This window comes from Sapajus apella, unplaced genomic scaffold (assembly GCF_009761245.1).
Source record: "Sapajus apella isolate SASKATOON/1434 unplaced genomic scaffold, GSC_monkey_1.0 scaffold9, whole genome shotgun sequence".
Lineage (NCBI taxonomy): Eukaryota > Metazoa > Chordata > Mammalia > Primates > Cebidae > Sapajus > Sapajus apella.
In genome coordinates this window covers 1,296,741-1,318,582 of record NW_022436949.1, presented here as the reverse complement: position 1 = coordinate 1,318,582, position 21,842 = coordinate 1,296,741, and the positions used below count along the sequence as shown (strand labels likewise).

Sequence of the window (21,842 nt, the reverse complement as noted above, 5' to 3'; positions counted from 1 at the left end):
ACCCCGTAGTCCCTGCCCAAAGCTCCTAGAGCTGACAAACAAATTCAGCAAAGTTTCAGGATACAAAATCAATGTATAAAAATCACTAGCATTTCTATACACCAGTAATGTATGAGCTGAGAGTCAAACCAATAATGAAATCTCATTCACAATAACAACAAAAAAGGATAAAATACTTAGAAATATAGCTCACCAGGGAGGTAAAAGATCTTTACAATGAGAATTACAAAACACTGCTGAAAGAAATCAGAGACAATCCAAACAAATGGAAAAACATTACATGCTCATGAGCAGGAAGAATTAATGTTGTTAAAATGTCCATAAGGCCCAAAGCAATGTACAGATCCAATACTATTACTATCAAACTACCAACATCATTTTACACAGAATTAGAACAAAACTATTCTAAAATTCATGTGGAATCAGAAAGGCCCAAATAACCAAAGCAATCCTCAGCAAAAAGAACAAAACTGGAGTTATCATACTACCCAACTTCCAACTACACAACAATCCTACAGTAGCCAAAATAGCATGGTACAGGTACAAAAACAGATGCATAGACCAGTGGAACAAGTTAGAGAACCCAGAAAGAAAGCCGTGCACCTACAACCATCTGATGTTTGACAAGGCTGAAAATAACAAGCAATGGGGAAATTACTCCCTATACCATAAATGGTGCTGGGATAATTGGCTAACGATATGCAGAAGATTGAAACTGGACCCCTTCCTTCTATTATATACAAAAATAAACTCAAGATAGATTAAAGACTTAAATGTAAACTTTAAAACTATGAAAATTCTAGAAGATTATCTAGGAAATACCATTCTGGACATAGGAACTGGCAAAGATTTCATGACAAAGACGCCAAAAGCAATTGCAACAAAAGCAAAAATTGACAAATGGGATCTAATTACAATAAAGAGCTTCTACACAGCAAAATAAACTATTGACCGAGTAAACAATCTACAGAATTAGAGAAAATATTTGCAAACTATGGCTCTGACAAAGACCTAATATCCAGAATCTATGAGGAACTTAAGCAAATCAACAAGGAAAAAAAACAACCCCATTAAAAAATGGGCAAAAAACATACACAGATAATTCTCTAAAGACATATAAGTGGCCAACAAGCATATGAGAAAATGTTTAACATCACTAATCATTAAGGAAATGCAAATTAAAACCCCAATGAGATACCAGTCAGAATTGCTATTATAAAAAGTCAAAAAATAACAGAATCTGGTGAGGTTGCAGAGAAGAGGGAATGTTGATACACTTCTGGCAGGAATGTAAAGTAGTTCAGCCACTGCTGAAAGCAGTTGGGAAGCTTCTTAAAGAACCTAAAACAGAACTACGATTTGACCCAGCAATACTATTACTAGATATATATTGAAAAGAATATAAATCATTCTATAAAGACATATGCATGCGTATATTCATTGCAATGCTTTTCTCAATAGCAAAGACATGGAATCAACCTAGATGCCTATCAATGGTGGATTAAAGAAAATATGGTACATACACACCATAGAATATTACATAGCTATAAAAACAAACAAAATCATGTCCTTTGCAGCAACATAGATGGAGCTAGAAGCCATTATCCTAAGTAAGTTAATGTGGAAACAGAAAACCAAATACTGAATATTCTCACTTATAAGAGGAAGCTAAACACTGAGTACACATGAACACAAAGAAAAGAATAATAGACACTGGGGCCTACTTGAGAATGGAGGGTGGGAGGAGGGTGGTAAGGATCAAACAACTATCTATGATATACTATGCTCATTAACTGGGTGATGAAATAATTTATACACCAAACCCCAGTGACATGCAATTTACCCATGTAACAAAACCCTTGAACCTAAAATAAATTTGAAAGGGAAAAAAATAAAAACATATACACAGACCACAATAACAACATATCTTCAAAGCACCTAGTTGATTATTATTGTCAAGCACAAGAATTATGTGAAGAAAGCCTCATCGTCACATATTTGTAAGTCTTTAAAAGGATTCATACAAATATAAGATTTTTCAGTGTCTTCAGGAATAGTAATAATATTTAGGAAAATAAGACTGATGTATACGCAAACTGCTGTTGTTATTAAATGTAATCAAAAAACAAAACAGCCACTTTGAATATGCTGGAGTACAGATATTAGTGATATGTTAACATGATACTACTCTTTTTGTAAATTTTGGCAGAAGAGTAAACACAGTAACTGTAGCAACTTGAAGCTCCTTTTAAATGAAGAAGTCCTAAGAAAAATTAGGCAACTTCTTTGGTTTACCTTTAGTTCAAAGTGAAAGGGTATGAGATGGAATGAAAAACCCACAAGGTATCAGAATGATAAATAATAGCATCAAACCTATTACACGCCAACATCTGAGATCTGCTTGGGCATTAGTTACAATTAACAAACACAGGATTAAAAGAGAAAGTCTGACTTTAGCCTAATGGTTTAATGTTGTAGGGACTAACCCTACCTTTTCTACCAGATCATATAAAAATGGAATATGATATCAGAAAAGGACAAATGCATGTTCAACAACATCCTTCGTGTTCTGTTAAGAATGAATGGTCTCATTATTTGCAGTATGAATAGGCTGAGAATTTTCCAAATCTTTATGTTCTGGTTCCTTTTTGCTTAACAATCTTCTCCTCAATTCATCTCTTTTCTTTCACATTTTACTATAAGACATCAAGAGGAACAAAGCCATTGCTTCAACAATTTGCCAAGAAGTCTCCTCAGCTAGATACCCAATATTATTGCTCACAGATTCTACCTTTCACAAAACACTAGAACACAGTTCAGACAAACTCTTTGACACTTTTTAACAATGATCACCTTTACTCCATTTTCCAGTAATACATGTCTCATTTCTATCTGAGATCTTATCAGAATTGCCCTTAATGTTCGTATTTCTAGCATGTTTCTCAAAACCCATCCCAAAAACTGATATCAGCAAGATGGTAGAATAGGACTTCCCATCCTTCTACGGACACAGCAACTTGAACAACTATTCACATACAAATACAACTTCACAAGAGCTACGGAAGCCAGGTGAAAGATTATAACAACTGAGAGTAGCTGAAAATTTTTAAAAGGTGAATTGAAGAGGTTAGAAAGGAATGTTTCATATTACTCTTGTTTTCTCTCTCCCAATCCCAGGAAATAGAGAATGGAGGAAAAAGAGGGAAATGAGCACTAGACTTTGCCTCAGACTCTGGGTCTCTAGGCCTATCCCAAGGCCAAGCTAGTCAGGCAGCCCTAGCCTCCAGACTCTTCTCAACACCAGTCTGATCCACAGGGCCTCAGGCTTCAGGCCTGCCCTACCATCAAGCCAGCTTGGAAACTAGTCAACTGGCCAGCACTTGCAGATCCAGTCTTCAAGCCAGGCCCTATGGATATAGGCTCCAGGCCCTTCAGTACCAGTCAAATCCCTGAAGCTCCAGGCTTCAGACCTACCCCAGATTTCAGACTATCCCAGAGCAAAGCCTCAGGCTTTGTGCCCTTTCCCCAGCACTAAGTCAGCAACACTACCCTCAAACAGTAGGCTGGCTCCCATGGACACAGGCTCCAGGCATACTCCAGCAGATCCAGGGTTCAGGTTCATCTTAGTAGACCCCAGTACCAGGCCAACCCACATGGATGGAATTACCAGGTCTGTCCCTGCAGAGCAAGGACTCAGGTCCGACCCTGTGGACTCAAGACCCAAGCCTGTCTCAGTGCTAGGTCAGCCCCTATGAATTCAGTCTCTAGACCCACCTACTGGCCCCAGGTGCCTGCTCCATCCCAGCAACTGCAAGCTCCTATGGGCCCAGGCTTCAGACCAACCTCCATCAATACAAGCTCTAGATCTACAACATAGACCCAGGCACCAGGCCCATTTACATTCTGACCCAGGCACCAAGACAGCCTTGCTGAGGACGCCAGCAGCAGGCCCATCTCTGGGCCATGCCAGACAGGCTGCCTTGAATCTCTGGATGGGATGACTGGTGAAAGGCTTTCCTAGACAAAGCCAGTCTATTTCTTCAAATGTACACAAATCAATATAAGGCAATAAGAAACATGAAAAACAAAGGAGACACAACACCACCAAAGAAACACAATATGCCAATAGCTCATCCCAAAGAAATGGAGATGTGCAAAGTGCCTGTTAAAGATTTAAGGATAATTTTTTCAGGGAAGCTCAGAAATTTTCAAAAAAATACAGAGAAACAATACAATAAAATCAGTCAAACAATAAATGCTCAAAGTTAGAAATTTAAAAGAGATTTACATTATTTTAAAAATCAAACAAAACCTGGAGCTGAAAAACAATGAAACAAATAAAAGATGCAATAGAGAGTGTCAACAGGAGAATTGATCACACAGAAATATCTGTGAACTTGGAGACAGGTTATTTGAAAATATAGTCAGGGGAAAAATAAAAAAGGATAAGGAGGAATGAATAATGCTTATGGTATTAATAGGATGGCATCAGAAGTGTAAATATTTATAGGAGTTTGTGAAAAAAATAGGGAGACAAAGGGCTAGAAAGCTTATTCTAAGAGATAAGAGCAGAAAACTTTCCACATATGGGAAAAAATATAAATATCCAGGTATAGAATACAGAAAGGCCAAACATCCCTAATCAAATGCAATCCAAACAAGATTACATCAAGACATATTATAATAAAACTGTCAAAAATAAAAGGCAAAGAAAATATCTTGAAAGCAGCAGGAGAAAAGAAGCAAATAATATATAAGAAAGTTTCAATAAAGTTAGCATCAAATTTCTCAGCAGAAACCTTACAGGCCAGTAGATAGTGGGATGATATATTCAAAGTGATTTAAAAAAATAACTGCTAATCAAGAATACTGAGTATTAGATCCACCTGTATAGTTCCTGAAAGAGACTCACTTCAAATGTAAGGACACACATGGATAGCAAGTAATAGATGACAAAAGATATTCCATACAAATGGAAAGCAAAACAATGCAGGGGTGTCTTTATAGGTTAAGTATATCTTATCCACAATGCTTGAGACCAGAAGTATTTCAGATCTCAGATTTTTTTAAGTGGAGAGGATTTTGAAATATTTGCATTAGACTTACTGGTTTTACATCCCTAATCAGAAAATCTCAAATACAAAATGCTCCAGTGAGAATTTTGTTTGAGCATGGGCACTGAACATCATGTAGGCATTTAGAAGCTTTGAATTTTGAAGCATTTCATGTTTTCAGATTAGAGATGCTCAACCTGTACCATATACCACAAGTACCAATGTTACCATTTTGGTATATTTCCTTTCACGAATTCAGAATAAATTATGATCATATAGCTGCCCTTTTCATGTTAGAGTACTGTGAGGATATACTTATGCTATGAAAATGTCTTTGAAAATGCTTGTTTCAACTGTTTTTACTCACAAATAAAACTGTGATAAAAATAGCAAGAATATGAAAACAATGTAATATTAATGAGATTTATAATTGTCATGCACAACGCTAACTCTTTAGCATTTTATGTCATATTATCCTACAGAAACTTTGCCAATCATTATTAGTATCACATGCATCTTATAGATAAAGAACCTCAGAGATAGAATGATTAAAATAATATGGCCATTAACACAACAAATATAAAGGTCTCTTTTGTGGCATGTGACACTACATTTTATAGTTATCAAATCTCTATTTATATATGAGTGGTGTGGACAGTGGGACTCCTGTTACAGAGTGATTTGTGTGCATGTGCTTTTGCTCACTCTAGGTTCACTTATGCACCACTCTTTGAATGAAGGTTTGAATTTTTCTGCCCAGCACTTCAGATAAAACAGCTTGGCAATCCTCTCCAAGGGCAGGGTGAGTGAAATCAGGACCAGCCATAGACCCTTTCTACTGGCACCACCACTTTTGAATATAACTCCTTTACTCCATCTCACACAGATGGTGGCACCCACCTGAAGCACCAGACACACCAATTGACCCACATGTAGGACTGCAAAGTGGCCCACCCATGCTGCCCACAACACTGACAGAGAATTCTTTTACTAATCTTCATCCTTGGTGTTCTTACGAAACTCCAGAGTAACAAAGATAAAGTAATAGGCTGAAGAAAGACTATTATTCTCCCCCAATGAGTGCTGCTTTTCTTATCCCTTCTAGTCTAATCTTATCCTAAAGATATCTTGAGTAATGCTCTCCAAATGAAAATGAGCTAACCTGAGATGGTTTTATTAAATAGCCAAGTTCATTCTCCATAAAACCTAACTTGTGGATTTTTAAAAAATATTTTTCTCCAGCTCTTTAATTTAGCTTAGTTCTTGTTCAACAACAACAACAACAAAAAAAAAAAAAAAGAAAAAAAAAAAAAAACAGAAAAAAAAACCTACTAAATAAAATGAATACCCACATATAGATTTTTTACATTTCCTTTAAAATCATTCTAAAAGAAAATAATATTTGAAGCTAATTTACAATGACGTAATACCTTATCTTTAAGACCTGAATCAATGAAAGCCTTCACAATTTGAACTACCATGGATTGTGCTTGAATTAGGTTAGGTAATGCCTAACGTTCTCTGCTTCAATTTATATTCACCAATAATTACCATAGCATTTTTATTCTCTCCAAAAATTCTGCTGCTAGTTTGCCCTGGCCTCTGACTTAGCCTGCCACTGTGAAGTTTGTCTTGGTTCATTAATTCCTGTGTAGGTTTCTGACTTGCCTCCAAGTCACGGACAGGATTTGTAGTTCTGTAAATCTCATGCAAGCACCTAATCCGTGAGGGTCCGTATAGCTGTTCAGGAATCACCTCTGGCTCTAGGCTGCCTGTATCCACAGGCATAGCTGACTGGTTTTCTCTTGGGTCTCAAGGCCAGGCACCGCACTAGACCCAAGACTTTAAGGCTGAATAAGAAACTGAAATCCTTAGGAATGGAGGAAAGCCTTTAAGCCTTTTTACCTTATTTCCCAGCTCTTCTCTTTGGGGTAGTGAGAGCTACAGCAAACAAAGACCCTTTATCTCTCTTCCCTGTAGAGTTTCGTGACTGATATTAAATCTGTCTCAAATAACCAAGTTCCACTATCAATTCTATTTCTGATCTTGTTGTTTGTGGCTGTGCTTTCCCACCAGTCAGGACAGACCTGTCCATGCTACTGGTGCATTTCATTTCCTTTATTCATTCTCAAATCCTACCTGCCAATACACTTAAGGATTCCATAAAAAGTCACTCAAGTTTCTCTCTTATTTATTTCCTTCTCACATGGCCCAGTTTATTGAAAAGAAAACTAGCTGAACATTTGAAATGGATACAAAAGAAAAAATCTATAACCAGATAATAGAAATATCATCATCTTTATCATCATCTCTAATAATTACATAGTATTAAAATGTACCAAGCACTAATATAACTGCTTTACACATATAAAATCTTTAAATCCTTACAAGTTAACAAGGGAAGTAATAGTATTGTCTTTATTTTACAGATAAGGAATCCACAGCATAGAGAGAATAAATAATGTGTGCAAGGTCAAAGACAGTAAATCATAAAGGCAGCATCGAAGCTGGATTCAGACGCCCTGCTCTAAATCCCAGAAACATGCAGCTTTCCTACAATGTCAATTCTTGATGGCTTTCACAAATCAGTATTTCATGTAACCAAACACTGTCTTTTGAGTTTGTAATTCTCTCCTTAGTGTGTCATGGTGAATTACCCTACAGGGATACTCAATGAGAAATTTAGCAGGTATGACTATCAAGCAGTTAAGTATAAAAGCTGAGCTTGAATATCCACAACAGAATATGACACCTGCATACCAATATGTAAACTATATCAAAAACTTTTTTTTTAATTTCCAATGTTTATTTTAAGTTCTGGGGTACATGTGCAGGATCAGGAGGTTTGTTATATAGGTAAATATGTTCCATGGTGGTTTACTCCACAGATCATCCCATCACTCAGGTATTAAGCCCAGCATCTACCAGCTATTTTCTTCCTGATTCTCTCCCTTCTCCCACCCCAAGCCTCCAACAACCCCAGCGTGTGTTTCCCCCCAACCATGTGTCCATATGTTCTCATCATTTTGCTCCCACTTGTAAGTGAGAACTTGTGATATTTGGTTTTCTCTTCCTGTGTTAGTTTGCTGAGGGTGATGGCCTCCAGTTCCATCCATGTCTCTGCAAAGGACATGATCTCATTCTTTTTTATGGCTGCTTAGTATTCCATGGTGTATATGTCCCACATTATCTTTATCCAGTCTATCACTGGTGGACATGTAGGTTTATTCCACGTCTTTGCTGTTGTGAACAGTGCTTCAGTGAACATATGTGTGCATGTGTCCTTGTAATAGAAAAATTTGTATTCCTTTGGGTATATACACAGTAATGGGACTGCTGGGTCAAATGGTATTTCTGTCTCTAGGTCTTTGAGGAATCACCACACTGTCTTCCGCAATGATTGGACTAATTTAGACTTCCACCAACAGTGTCAAAACGTTCCTTTTTCTCTACAGCCTCACAAGCATATGTTATTTTTTGACTTTTTAATAACAGCCATTCTGACTAGTGTGAGATGGTATCTCATTGTGGTTTTGATTTGCATTTCTCTAATGATTAATGCTGTTTAGCTATCAAAACTTTCATGTAACAGTATGGAAAGCAATGCCCCCGTTTTATAAAAGAGAAAATTGAAGCTCAGGGCATTCAAATATCTTGAGCACCATCACATATGTAGTGGAAGAACTATTTGACTATAAATTATATATTCTTTTCCACTTTAACACACTTTCCATTCAATAAAGATAGTCTAGTAAATTGTATAAAAGCCATAACATACTCTAACAAGTTACTCTTACACTTAATTCTAGAGGCAATTTTCTTCAACTATCAATATCCTGTGGTACTGGGAAAACAGATCCACCATCTCCATGGCCTTCTCCTCAAATTCAGATCACCCTCCTGAGATATTCAAATGTGGGCAGTGCTCTAAGGTAGAGGGAAGAAGAACTGTAAGATGGACCTGGCAAACATTACACAGTGATGGCCTATCATGTACGCTTCACAGTCACACCCTTAAAGTTTCCTGTGATTCCACAAACAGATGAAATTATTTTCTTCAATTTCCCTAGTCAGCTCATTCAGCGAAAGAACATTCAAACTGACATCTCTGCTAGGGGATAGCCAATCACTTTACCCAAAAAACATTTGCAAAGAGCAAAGTTTCACTGTTCACATTTTTTAGAGTCACTATGGTGTGAAGTACTGAAAAAAAAAAAAAAAAAAAAAAAAAAAAAAAAAAACACAGTTTTAAAGAAGCAACAATCAACTAATTTAAGTCCACTGATAGTAATTCACTATGGGCGTGAACATAGGAAAATATCCCCTAACGTCAGTTTTAGTTAACTCACCAATAAGTATATACAAATACTATATATTGAAAAAAATATTTTTTAATCTGTAAAATTTAAAAAATAAAAAGAAGAGGTAGAACAAAATTTGAAAGTGCTAATGTCTATCTTTCAAATCATACAGACAGTAAGTATACTCTTTAAAATTAGAAAAATCTATATATGAGGTGGGAGGATTGCTTGAGCCCAGGAGTTCAAGACCAGCCTGGCAATACAGTGAGATCTAGTCCCTACAAAAAAAAATATTAAATTAGGCAGGCATAGTGGCACGTACACATAGTTCCAGCTACTCAGAGGCTAAGGTGGGAGGAACACTTGAGCCCAGGAGGTCCAGGTTGCAGTGAGCTGTGATTGTGCCATTGCACTCCAGCCTGGACAACAAGCAAGACCCTGTCTCAAACATATATATATATATATATATTGGCCTAACATGTATGCTTAACTCTAGGCTCAATTATACAACAGAATAGAAATGTTGACACCTGCATACCAATATGTAAACTATATCAAAAACTTTTTTTAAATTTCCAACGTTTAAGTTCTGGGGTACATGTACAGGATGGGGAGGTTTGTTATACAGGTAAATATGTTCCATCGTGGTTTCCTCCACAGATCATCCCATCACTCAGGTATTAAGCCTTTGAATGATGGCTTGAACACATATGTTTTCATTATTTACATATATATAATACATATTTATGCATATACATAATATTGTTATAAATATTTTGAATTAGGGAGAGGCGGTAAATGCCACTGTATCTTCCACTGTCGAGTTTCGAACCAACTAAGAAATAAGAGAGAAGAAATGAGCAAATCCCTGTCAAAGTGCCTGATTTATTGACAAAACTGTTCAGACAGCATAACTTTAGTTCTGTAGCTAGGTTGGGTTCCTTGAATGTCTCCAAAATTGGGCATGATTATTCCTCTACTCATAGGTGAGTAAAATAAGCTCTAGCCACTGGCATCTAGCCCAAATGGAAATCTACTCCTGTGTCCTGAAGACATGTGAGCTCTGCCAAGAGCAGACCCAGAGCCAAGCATGCTAAGCTCCTTCTAGCAGATTTATCAGTAAGATAAGTCAATAACTTCCCTCAAAAGAGGAGTCAGTGAGGAGGAAAAGCTGAAAGTGTTCCTTTAATATTTTTCTTCTGTGGAGTGGAAATTCTCTCCTTATTATAAATTCACAAGGATGATGTTTTCAGCTAAGAACTCTCTTATGCATACCTAATTGCATGTTGAATATTTCAATTTGGATATAACATGAGTACCTAAAATTTAAAAGCCTGAAATTGAATTAGTAATCTTACATCTTAATTTATTCTCTCTCTAAGGTGCCCCATCTCAATAAAAGGTACCACCACCCTTTCAGGGACTCAGACCAAAAATCTAGGTTTTCCTAATGCTCTCTATCTGATGTTATTAAACTAAACACTACATCTTATTAATTCTGCCTTCTACATATTTCAATTAAACGTCAATTCTCTCCCCATTCCCACCATCATTATTCTCTTCCAGGACATTAACTTCTCCTGGATATTTGTCTTATGTCCTATTTTTCTGTTTCTACTCTTGCCTTCTACCTTATCATTTACTTGAGCTAATTCTCCTAGCAATTCCCAAATTTACTTTCTAAATATGTAAATTGAATTCCATTTATCTGATGCCAAGCTATGATTTCTTCAGGTTTCAGCTTAAATCTTATTTTTTTCAGGAAACACTTTATAATCGTCTGTAGAGTTAGTTTACAGCATCCTATTATTTACTTTGTCTTATGATAATAATCACTTTAATTGCTTTTAATATCTGTCTTCTCCACTAGATTTTGATTTTCATCAGAGAAGAGACCTGGGTCAAAGTCTTCACAACTGTACATACAAATTCAAGCAGCATAGCTGCAGCATAATAGGAGCATAAAAATATTTAATGAATGAGCTCCAAATTAAAATATTAATCTTTGCTAATATTTAAGATCTCTAATATGAACTATAAATGAGTTAGTAAAAAACCTATGAATAGCCAGCTTGCAGAAATCATAGTCTAAGAACTTATCAGATATTTCTCCTAAATAAAATAACGATAAAATCTGGAAACAATACAAAAAGCAATTGCATAAAGGTACTGGAAGTTTAAAACAGACAAATTCTGGCAAGAGTACATACTCAAAGGAAGAAAAAGAGGTGATTTACAAATAAGTTCCCATCTTTATGGCTTTTAGCATAGGAAAGTACAGTTGGTACAGTGAGATGCTGATTGAAAAAATATAGTCTTTGTTGCCTAGGTAACCAGACAACTGAAGCAGGGTGAAACATGGTTGTTGAAAACAGCAGTGAAATCTCAGAAAGAAAAGAGAGAAGGGATATTGCCCATTTGTGATAACCCAAATCTCTGATTGAGGACTGGACCAGAAATATTCCAAACGAACTCCAAGCAGAATTTCAGCTAAAGCACAATTTCAACTCATGTAATTCTGGGCTAAAAGCAAAGCTACCGCCCTAAAAGCCAGGTTTTCCCTTTGTGTCCAGATTCTTTTTTAATGCCTGCAAAGAAGGAGAAGGAGGAGGAAAAACAATACTGCTTGGAAAAAAAAATAGAATCCTGAATATTCACAACTTTATATTCACAATGTCTAGGATATAATCCAAAATTACCTGCTGGAACCAAGAAAATTGAAAATGTTCTCAAGACCATCAACCTTGCTTAATCCTTAAATGAACACAATGCTAGAACTACCAACTGATGAGTTAACTATATTAATGCTAAGAATACAATCACATCACATTTCAGCACTATGATAACAGTTAATGTAATTAAGTATTGAAACTTTTCTAAATAAAACAAAGTAAAATAAGTGTACAATACATTTTTAAATATATAAAAATCCAACTAAGAAATAGAACATATAAAGAAAAACCAAATGGAAAGGTGAGAACTAAAAAAATACAACATTGGAATCTGAAAATCACTGAATGGACTTAACAGAGAAATAAATATTACAAAGGAAAGACTACATGAACTTAAATGTACATCAATAGAAATTACCTTAGGGACTTCTCATGAAAACCACGAGGGCCATTAAAAGACTGGAACACATCTTTAAAGAGCTGAAGCAAACAAATAAACAAAATCTTGCCAACTAGAATTTTCTAACTAGTAAAAATATTTGTCAAGAATGACAGGAAAATGAAGACATTTTGGATAAAACAAATTAAGAGCATGTGCTGTCAACATTACTGCACTAAAATAAATGCTAAAGGAAGTTCTTCAGGCTAAAGCCATATGATATAGGATGAAAACTTAGATCCTCAGAGCAGAAGAAAGAACATCGAAAATGTTAGATATCTGGGTAAATACTGAAGACATTTTTTCTCTTTGATTTATTTCTCTTAAACCATATAACCTTTTATAACTAAAATAATATTATCATATAGTCTTTATAAATGTACTTAGGTGAAATTCATATTATGATATGCATTAATTTTCTACTGCTGCTATGACAAGTTACCAAAACTTAATGGATTAAATAGCACAAATTTATTACATTACACATCTCTAGGTCAGAATATCTGACATGAATCTCACCAAGGTAAAATCAAGGAGGCAGTATGTGTTTTTCTCTTAAGGCTCTAGGGAAGATTCTGCTTCCTTGCTCATTTGGGTTATTGGCAGAATGTAGTCTCTTGTATGTGTAGGTCTGACATCTCTATTTCCTTCTGGCTGTCAGCTAAGGGAATTCTTAATTTCTAGGGGCCACTCTTATTCCTTGTCTTATGAACCTCTTTCTTTATCTTCAAACAAATAGCAGGTCAAATCCCTCTTTCAATCTTTTCTCTTTTTTTCATTTCATCTCTGTGACCTAGCTAACAAAAACCCTCTTCCTTTAAAGACATATATGATTAGATTTGGTCCACCCATATAATCAAGGATAATCTCCCCATCTCAAATATATTTGCAAAATACGTTTTGCCATAGAAGGGAACATATTTACAGACTCTGGAAATTAGGGCATGCGGATCTTTGGGAGCCTATAGTTCTGCCTACCACACAAAAGGACCCTAAATTTGGGGAAAGAGAATATACAAGTATAGCATTGAAATTTTAAAATATTTTACAGAAGCAATACAATATTAATTGTAAGTAAAATATAAAAAGTTAAAAAAATTACAATCCCAAAGAGAAGCATTTTCTAATATTGCAGAAAAATACAGCCGAAATTTTGTAGAAAATTTTTAAGAATTGTAAAATAAATTCAAATTTTTATAAGCCTGTCAAGAAAGGACGAAATGAGGACCAAAACCAAAGACAAATAGTATCAAACAGTGGAAATAAAATTCAAACATAGTGATAGTTACCTTAAAGTAAAAATGAACTAAGCACACCAATTCAAAGGCAAAAATGGTCGTAATAAATTTTAACAGATAAAAACAATTATATGCTATCTATAAGAAATATATTTTTAACATAATGAACAGACTGACAGTAAATAAAGAGAAAAAGACATACAAACAGTAAACATAGAAAGGGTATATGACTGTTTTTACCAGATAAAATATATACAAAGACAAAAATTATTCTGAGGAAAAAAACCCTGATACAGAAGACCATATAATATATGATTACATTTGTATGAAGTGTCCACAAAAGGCACATCTAAAAAGACAGAGAGTAAATGAGTGGTTTCTGAGTGCTTGAGAGAGGGAATAAGGGAGAATTACTGCTAATAGATAACAGAATTTATTTTGAGAGTGACAAAGTATTTTGAAATTAGATACTATTGATAGATGTAAACTCTGTGAATATACTAAAACTCACTGAACTCTGCACTTCAAAAGAGAAAAATTTATGATATGTGAATTATATATCAATACATCCATTATTTGAAAAGTGTTCTGGGAGTAAAAGCATAACTCATAAAAAGAAAAGGGCCAGTTTATCGTAAAAGACAGGATAATCATAAATATGTAAGTACTAATTAGAAGAGCTTTAAAATATATAAAACAAAAATATTACAGTATTTAAGGGAGAAATAGACAACCTCACAGTCATCATTAGCTATTTAAAGACCCTCCTCTCACTTCATAAAACAACTAGACAAAAATATAGCAATAATATAAATGATCTGAACATTATCTACCACATTAACTCAATAGATAGACAAATGATGATAGATGATGACAGATGATGAGAGAGAGAGATGGAGAGATGGAGATAGAGATATTGATAGAGATAGGTAGATAGATATAAAAGAAGAGAGGGAGGGAGGGAGGGAAGGAAGGAAGGAAGGAGGGAGGGAGGGAGGGAGGGAGGGAGGAAAGGAACTATACCCACCAGCAAAATACTCATTTTTTTCAAGTGCCTAAGGTGCTTTTCCCAGGATATATCATATAATGTGCCATAAAAGAAGTCTTCTCTGGGTGGGGGATGAAGACAGCAAACCACCATGGCATGGATGTACCTAAGCAACAATCCTGCAGGATGCAGGAAGTGTACATGTACCCTAGAGCCCAAAGTACAATTAAAAAAAAAAATTGAACTCATAGAAAAAGAAAGTCTCAATACATTTAACAATATTCAAATCACACAAAATTTGTTTCTTAACCTTAATGAGACTAAACTGGAAATCAATAGCAATAATATAACTAGGAGAAAGACAAGTATTTGACAATTAGAGAACATACGGTACTTTCAAATGATAGGTGGGTTAAAGAAGACAACCCAAGAGAAACTATAACTTCATTTAAACTACATGACAATAAAAATATATCAAAATTTACAAAATGTAGGTAAAGCAGTATTTAGAGAGGTATTTATACATGTAAATGTCTATGCTAGAAATAAAGATTATTATGAGATAATTATTTGAATCATCTCATATAGAGAAAAATGAACCTAAATTAAATGAAAAGAAGAAAACAATAAAGGAAGAAATCAATGAAATGGAAAGTGAAAAAACAATATACTATAATTAAAACCAAAGCTAGTTATTTTGAATATAAGTAAAATTAAAAATCACTTATCTATGCTATTAAAGAAAAGTGGCACAGTGGCTCATGCCTGTAATCATAGCACATTGGAAGGTCAAGGTGGGCAGATCACTTGAGGGATTAGGAATTCGAGACCAGTCTGGCCAACATGATGAATCCTGTCTCTACTAAAAATACAAAAATCAACTGGGTGTGGTGGCACACATCTGTAATCTCAGCTACTCAGGAGGCTGAGGCAGGTGGAGGTAGGAGTTGGAGGTTACAGTGAGCCAAGCTTGCTCCACTGCACGCCAGAGAGGAAGACTCTGCCTCACAAAAAAAAAAAAAAAAAAAAAAAAACCCAAAGAAAAGAGAAACACATGTCAAAATATCAACATTGAAAGAGGGTACATCAATACAGATCCTACATACATGTAAGTACAATAATGGAATAATATAAAAAACTTTATTGTAATACATTAACATCTTAGATGAAATAAATTCCTTAAGATCATAAAGTACCTAATTCAACCAAAGGAAACACAAAAATCCTTGAATACTTTATATCAATTAAAGAATGAATTTATAATTTTAAAACCTTCCCACCAAGAAAACTCTAGGACCAAGTAGCTCTGCTGTTGAATTCTATCACATATTTAAAAAATAAAAATAAAACCAGAACCATAAAATAATAAATTTGTGTTGATTTAAGCCACTTAAAAAAAAGGATTATATAGTTTTTTCTCCTTTATGTTCTTTACATGTTGAATTACATTGAATTTTAGATGTCACACCAACTTCGCCATTCCTGTGGTAAGCCTCACTTGGTCACAATGCATTTTATCTATTTTTATACTGTTGGATTTGATTTGTTAACTTTTGTTTAGAGTTTTTGCAGTCATGTTCATAATGGGTACTGATTTATAGCTTTATAATTCTTATAATGTTTTCTGATTTAGGGGTCTGGGTAATACTGGCCAGATAAAGGAATTTTGGAAGTGTTCTTCACTATTTTCTGCCAGAGTCTACATATGGTTCTGGAGGTCAGAGTCTCACTAGGCTCAAATGAAGATGTCACCAAGGCTAATTGCTTCTGGAGTCTCCAAGGCAAATACATTTCCTTGCCTTTTTTAGCTCCTAGGGGCCATGAACACTCCTTGGCTCCTGCCCGCTTCCCTCGTCTTCAAAGCTTGCAGCACAGCACCTCCAAATTCTCTCTGACTCTGAACCCTGCCTCCTTCTTACAAGAACACTTGCAATTAAATGCTCATCTCTGCATCTCGGGATCCTTAATCATTCATATTGCACATCCCTGTTGCTGTGGGAGGTGCCTATCACAGTCTCTAGGGATCAGGCATGCACATTTTCGGAAGTCATTATCATGTTTATCACCATACTTTTCTCTCAAGGGGCTCCAAAGAAGAAAAGGCTAGGGACTGGGGCCAGGCTGAGGCAGGGATTTCACCCAATCAACAAGCCTCTATCAGAGCTGTGAGTGCCACAGGTGCTCCTGTGGACAGGCTATGAAGAAGATGCTGCTGAACAATTAATTCAAGCTCCATCTTAGAGTGTCTCGGTTTGGTGAGGTTTGAGGGGCTCAGGAGGTACAAGTTGATGCTTAATGTGATCAGTGGTGAGTTCCTCATCAGTAGAGGTATTCAACAAGAGGTTGTGAGATGTTCAACCCTGGTCATCTTTTTCTTCTTTTTAATTTATTTTTAAATAATCTCAGATGCAAAACTAGTACAGAGAGTTCTGATACAACATCACCCAGCTTCTAATTTTAACATTGCGCATAACCACAGTACACTGACACCAACACACATTAACTCACTACTCTGCAGACCCCAGTGGAGCTCTGCCCATTTACCCCTAATGTCCCTTCTGTGGTTGGAGGCCCCACCCAGGGTCCCACATGCGTTTGGCTGCCATGCCTCCTTAGTTCCTTCCAGTCCAGTACAGTTCCTCTGTCTTTCATTGCCATTACACTTTTGAGAAGTGTGCATTGGCCTGTTATTTTGAGAATGCCCATGAATTCGTGATTGAAAGTTTTCATGATCCTTTCAATAAATGCAGAAATAGTATTTCACATGAGTAATAATAAGTGTCTGAAAATTAGGAGGCAATTTTCCCAACTTATTTAAAGATAGCTATGAAAATCTGTAGCTAATATCATTCTCAGCTGTGGCATGTTCAATAATTTTTAGCCAAGATCAGGAAAACATCATGAATGCCTGTTCTCCCCATTTCACCTTAACATTGATTGTACTGAAAGCACTAGCCAACTCAGTAAGGCCAGAAAAAAGTAATACAAACAATAAAGATTGGAAAAATAGAATCACACTGTTTATAGAGGACATAATTGTGTTTATAGAAAACCCTTTAAAAAGCTACAGAAATATCTATGAGAACAAATAAGAGATTTAAATAATAGCATACAAGATCAAACAGCAAAATCAACTTAAGTTTTATGTATTAGAAATTAGAAATTTAAAAATAATCTTTAAAAATGTAACTATTAGGCCAGGCACAGTAGCTCATGCATGTAATCTCAGAACTTTGGGAGGCCAAGGCAGGTGGATCGCTTGAGGTCAGGAGCTCGAGACCAGCCTGGCCAACACGGTGAAACCCCATTTCGACTAAAAAATACAAAAATTACCACAGTGTGGTACGTATGCCTGTAGTCCCAGCTACTCGGGAGGCTGAGATGGACGAATTGCTTGAACCCAGGAGACAGAGGTTGCAGTGAGCCGAGATTGTACCACTGCACTCCAACCTGGGCAACAGAGTGAGACTTCATTTAAAAAAAAAAAAAAGTATTGCAATAGCAGCAGGAAAAAGAAAAAGTAAATGTAACACAAGATTTCTAAGAACTGAGCACTGAAAACTACAAAACATTGCAAATAAAAATTAAAGACCTAAATAAATGGAGAGATATACCATGCTCATGGTTCAGAAAACTAATAATAGTAAGATGGTAATTTTCCACAAATTGGATATCGGTTCCATGTAATTCTAGTATGATTTTAAAAGGCTTTGTTGACTAAACTGATAAGTTATTTTATAATTTACATGAAAAAAGAAAATAAGCTAGGATAGCCAAAAACAATCATGAACTCAAGAGTAAGATTAAAGTATTAGCTTGATTTACCTTCATTACTTAAAGCTATAGTAATCATGGAAGTGTGACATTCGTCTAAGTTGAGAATCCACAAAGAAACCCACACATTCATGGTAAATTGATTTTGAACAAAGGCACTGAGGTGATCGAATATAAAAAGATAGTCTATTCAATAAATGACACTGGAACAATTAGATATCCTTAAGAAAAAAAAAAAGAAACCTCAAACTGGTTATGCAAAAATATCTTACACAAGACACAAAAGACTGCTAAAATAGTGATATGTTAAACTTCATAAAAGTTAAAACAATTTTCTTTTTGAAAGACAGTTACAGATCCTATAACTGGCAGATGGGAAATTGGAATTCCATTTTAGGTATTTTAGGCCCTAAAACCCTATCCTTTTCACCACTCCATATGGTTTCTGGTACTCACTCTGGGACAAGGTAGTCTGGTCAGAAATAAACAGCATATATCAGTATATATATCTAAAGAAGCCTAGGAAACATTTAGCACAATGAGTCCAAGGTCAATGATAGTAGCTAACATATGTATTACATAAAACTAAACTTTCTTACATAACACAGAAAGTTTCCAGAAGGTAGACACCTTTTGCCTCCTCATACAACATAGATAACCAACAAAACACATGACATAAAAAAGTGAGAGATGTATCCAGAATGGAAATAGCACTGACTGACCAGGGATCCGGATCTTAAATTTCTGCACGTTAGATTCCCTCTACCTAAAATACAAAGGTTAACTTAGAAGGACAAACCCTCATGCTCTTTTCAGATTCATAATGTTAGAAAAGATTCTCCAGTCCTTCAGTCAACAACTTTTATTGCCAAGTTCTAACTGTGTGTAGTTCCTCAGGTTGAGCAAGGAGAGTTAGATCAAATGGAGTCCGAACCCCAGATCTGAAGTCAGGACCATCACGATGGCTGGCACTCACCTTTGGCAGTTGAGCTGCATAGTACCTGCTGGGGCACCGTCTGTCACAGCCCTATGAAGCCAGAGGATAAAAGGTGGGAAATGTTCACTAGCTGTAGTGGGTTATTTTTCACCAACTGCAGATGGTTCTGCAAGAAAAAAAAAAAAAACAAGGGCATCTCAGTGACTGGCAAATCACACCCAACAGCGTCACCATGGATGAATGAGCTCTCTGTCTAAACTGGGAGCTAGGCCTGCAGATTCACTTTGGGGAGAGTCCAGCCTCCTCTATGTTTTCTGACAATCTCCATCCAAACTCCCCACAGGCCTGTGGTGTCTAGTACTGCACAATCTCACAGCCCCCATGTACTCAATTCACAGTGATTAATGATGCAATGCAGTGCCTCAGATGCATCCACCCATTCTAGAAGTCCCTATAAAATAGCAGTTTGTATCTGGCCCACAGTAGGTGCTTGACAGGATATTTATCCAAATATATTGCATTGAAAAGTCCTTCACTTCTATCATTGAAAAATACAGATGGAGCTTGTTCTTTCACCTCTATCAAATATTTTCTGAAAATAAAGCTATTTAAGCATAAGAGGCTGAACCTGATTCAATCTGATTGTCGCTGTTGTTCCTAGCCTTCTTCCATTGTCCCAAATTCCTGCTTTAATTTTGAGCTAACTAAATTGACGTCTTGTACATCCAACACAGCTGGGGTAATGAGAAGTTCTAAAATTAACAATAATAGAGTTAGGCCTTGGCCCAGTCATTAAATGGTGAAATTTGTTTGGGGCATCCAAAATATTTCCTTTTTGCATCAGCCAAAATACCATTGGCTGCTCTTTTTTACTTCTCTGAAAAAAACTTGCTTTCAGAAAAGGCTCTGACATCTGTCATCTGTATCATAGCATAAGTTTGTCAATGTGATGGGATTCTGAGAAAATTTACATCCTAAGACATAATTCTAATTGTTTCATGAAAACTTTAACCAACCAAATAAGCAATTCATTTGGGAGAATTCAGGGAGAGGTTCTGTTTGGGTTTTTTTGGAAACAGAGTCTCCTTCTGTTGCCCAGGCTGGAGTATGGTGGTGTGATCTCGGCTGGGGGCAACCTCTGCCTCCCAGGTTCAAGTGATTCTCCTGCCTCAGCCTTTCCAGTAGCTAGTATTTCGGGCATCTACCACTACACCAGGCTAATTTTTGTATTTTTAGTAGAGACAGGATTTCACCATGTTGGCCAGGCTGGTCTTAAACTCCTAATCTCAGGTGATCCACCTGCCTTGGCCTCCCAAAGTGCTGGAATTACAGGCATGACCCACTGTGCCTGGCCCTGTTTGTATATCATAGAGACCATGTTACCTAAAAGTAAAATTGGCCTTGACTTTTTTGTGTACTCTCCTCCACTACTTCTTTTGAACTTTAGCTACCCACACACCTGATTCACTCTGTTAATGCTTTTGATGCTAAAATGTGAAATGGATGGCTAATGACTTTAAAAATCTACTACCAAGTGACTGGAAAGACGCAAGCAGACAGCATTTTGAAATATACCTGTGCATTCAAAGAGTTAATGTATTTCTGAAAGTTTCCTCCTCCTTAAAAACTATTCCTCACTTTGAAGTAGAAAAAAAATCTAGGTGTACCTGAAGAGGAATGCTAGAAGAAGAGAGGCTGCTTTTAGGAGATATTGAACTCTAAACCTTAAATGATTTAAATGCAATCCCCATGTGCAGCTGCTAAACCAAAGCACCTCACCCCAGGGAAGAGATGAGAAATTTTGAGGGCAATTGAACACTGAGAATTCTCATCATGGCTTAGCAAAAAGTGACTTAGCACATGTGTTTCAGTAATTATGATGCGTTGGAGTGCTCATTGGCTCTGGAACACAGTCACCAGTATGACAACTCCGGTGCGAGTGTAAGAGGCAATCAGATGAGGCAGGAATGAACACCTTTTGCCTTTGCAATCTGCTCATGCCCTGGGCAACTTTTCTTCTGGGAATGGATGTCCGGGTTGTGCACTTACAACAAGATTATTCATTACTTTTTAAGATTAGCTTTGCAGAGCGAATCAGGGGAAGAAGAAAGGTGGAATGCTTATCAGGTAACCACCATGTATTCAGCGCCTACTAGGGGCCTGGAATTTTACATATACTCCTTAAAAACAAAAAGAAAAAAATTACTGTGAAATCTCATATACATCACAGAAAGATTTAGAAACAGTAAGTTCCTCTGTTACTCTGCACAAACATAAAATAAAATGTTGCTAGGAGCTCAGATGGCCTCAGCAGACCTGTGCCTTAGAACCACCTACCCCTTCCCTAAAGGTTAGCACCCTTATGGCAATCCCTTTGCCATATATATTCCTTATAAACATGCATTTATAAAGGCTAGATTTAGTTGTGCTTGTTTCTGA

The 21,842-nt window shown here is 36.2% G+C and overlaps 1 long non-coding RNA gene across 3 annotated transcripts in view; it reads right to left on the bottom strand.

Moving 5' to 3' along the window:
- Positions 1-21,842, bottom strand: part of LOC116551250 — a 504,137-nt gene that overhangs the window by 253,598 nt on the left and 228,697 nt on the right. The window contains exon 2 of one of the 3 annotated variants that reach the window (XR_004268798.1): positions 19,443-19,569. This is a non-coding gene — a long non-coding RNA (uncharacterized LOC116551250). Of the gene's footprint in view, positions 1-19,442; positions 19,675-21,842 lie in introns of those variants that run through there. The other 2 variants (XR_004268797.1, XR_004268799.1) reach the window with 2 other exon arrangements.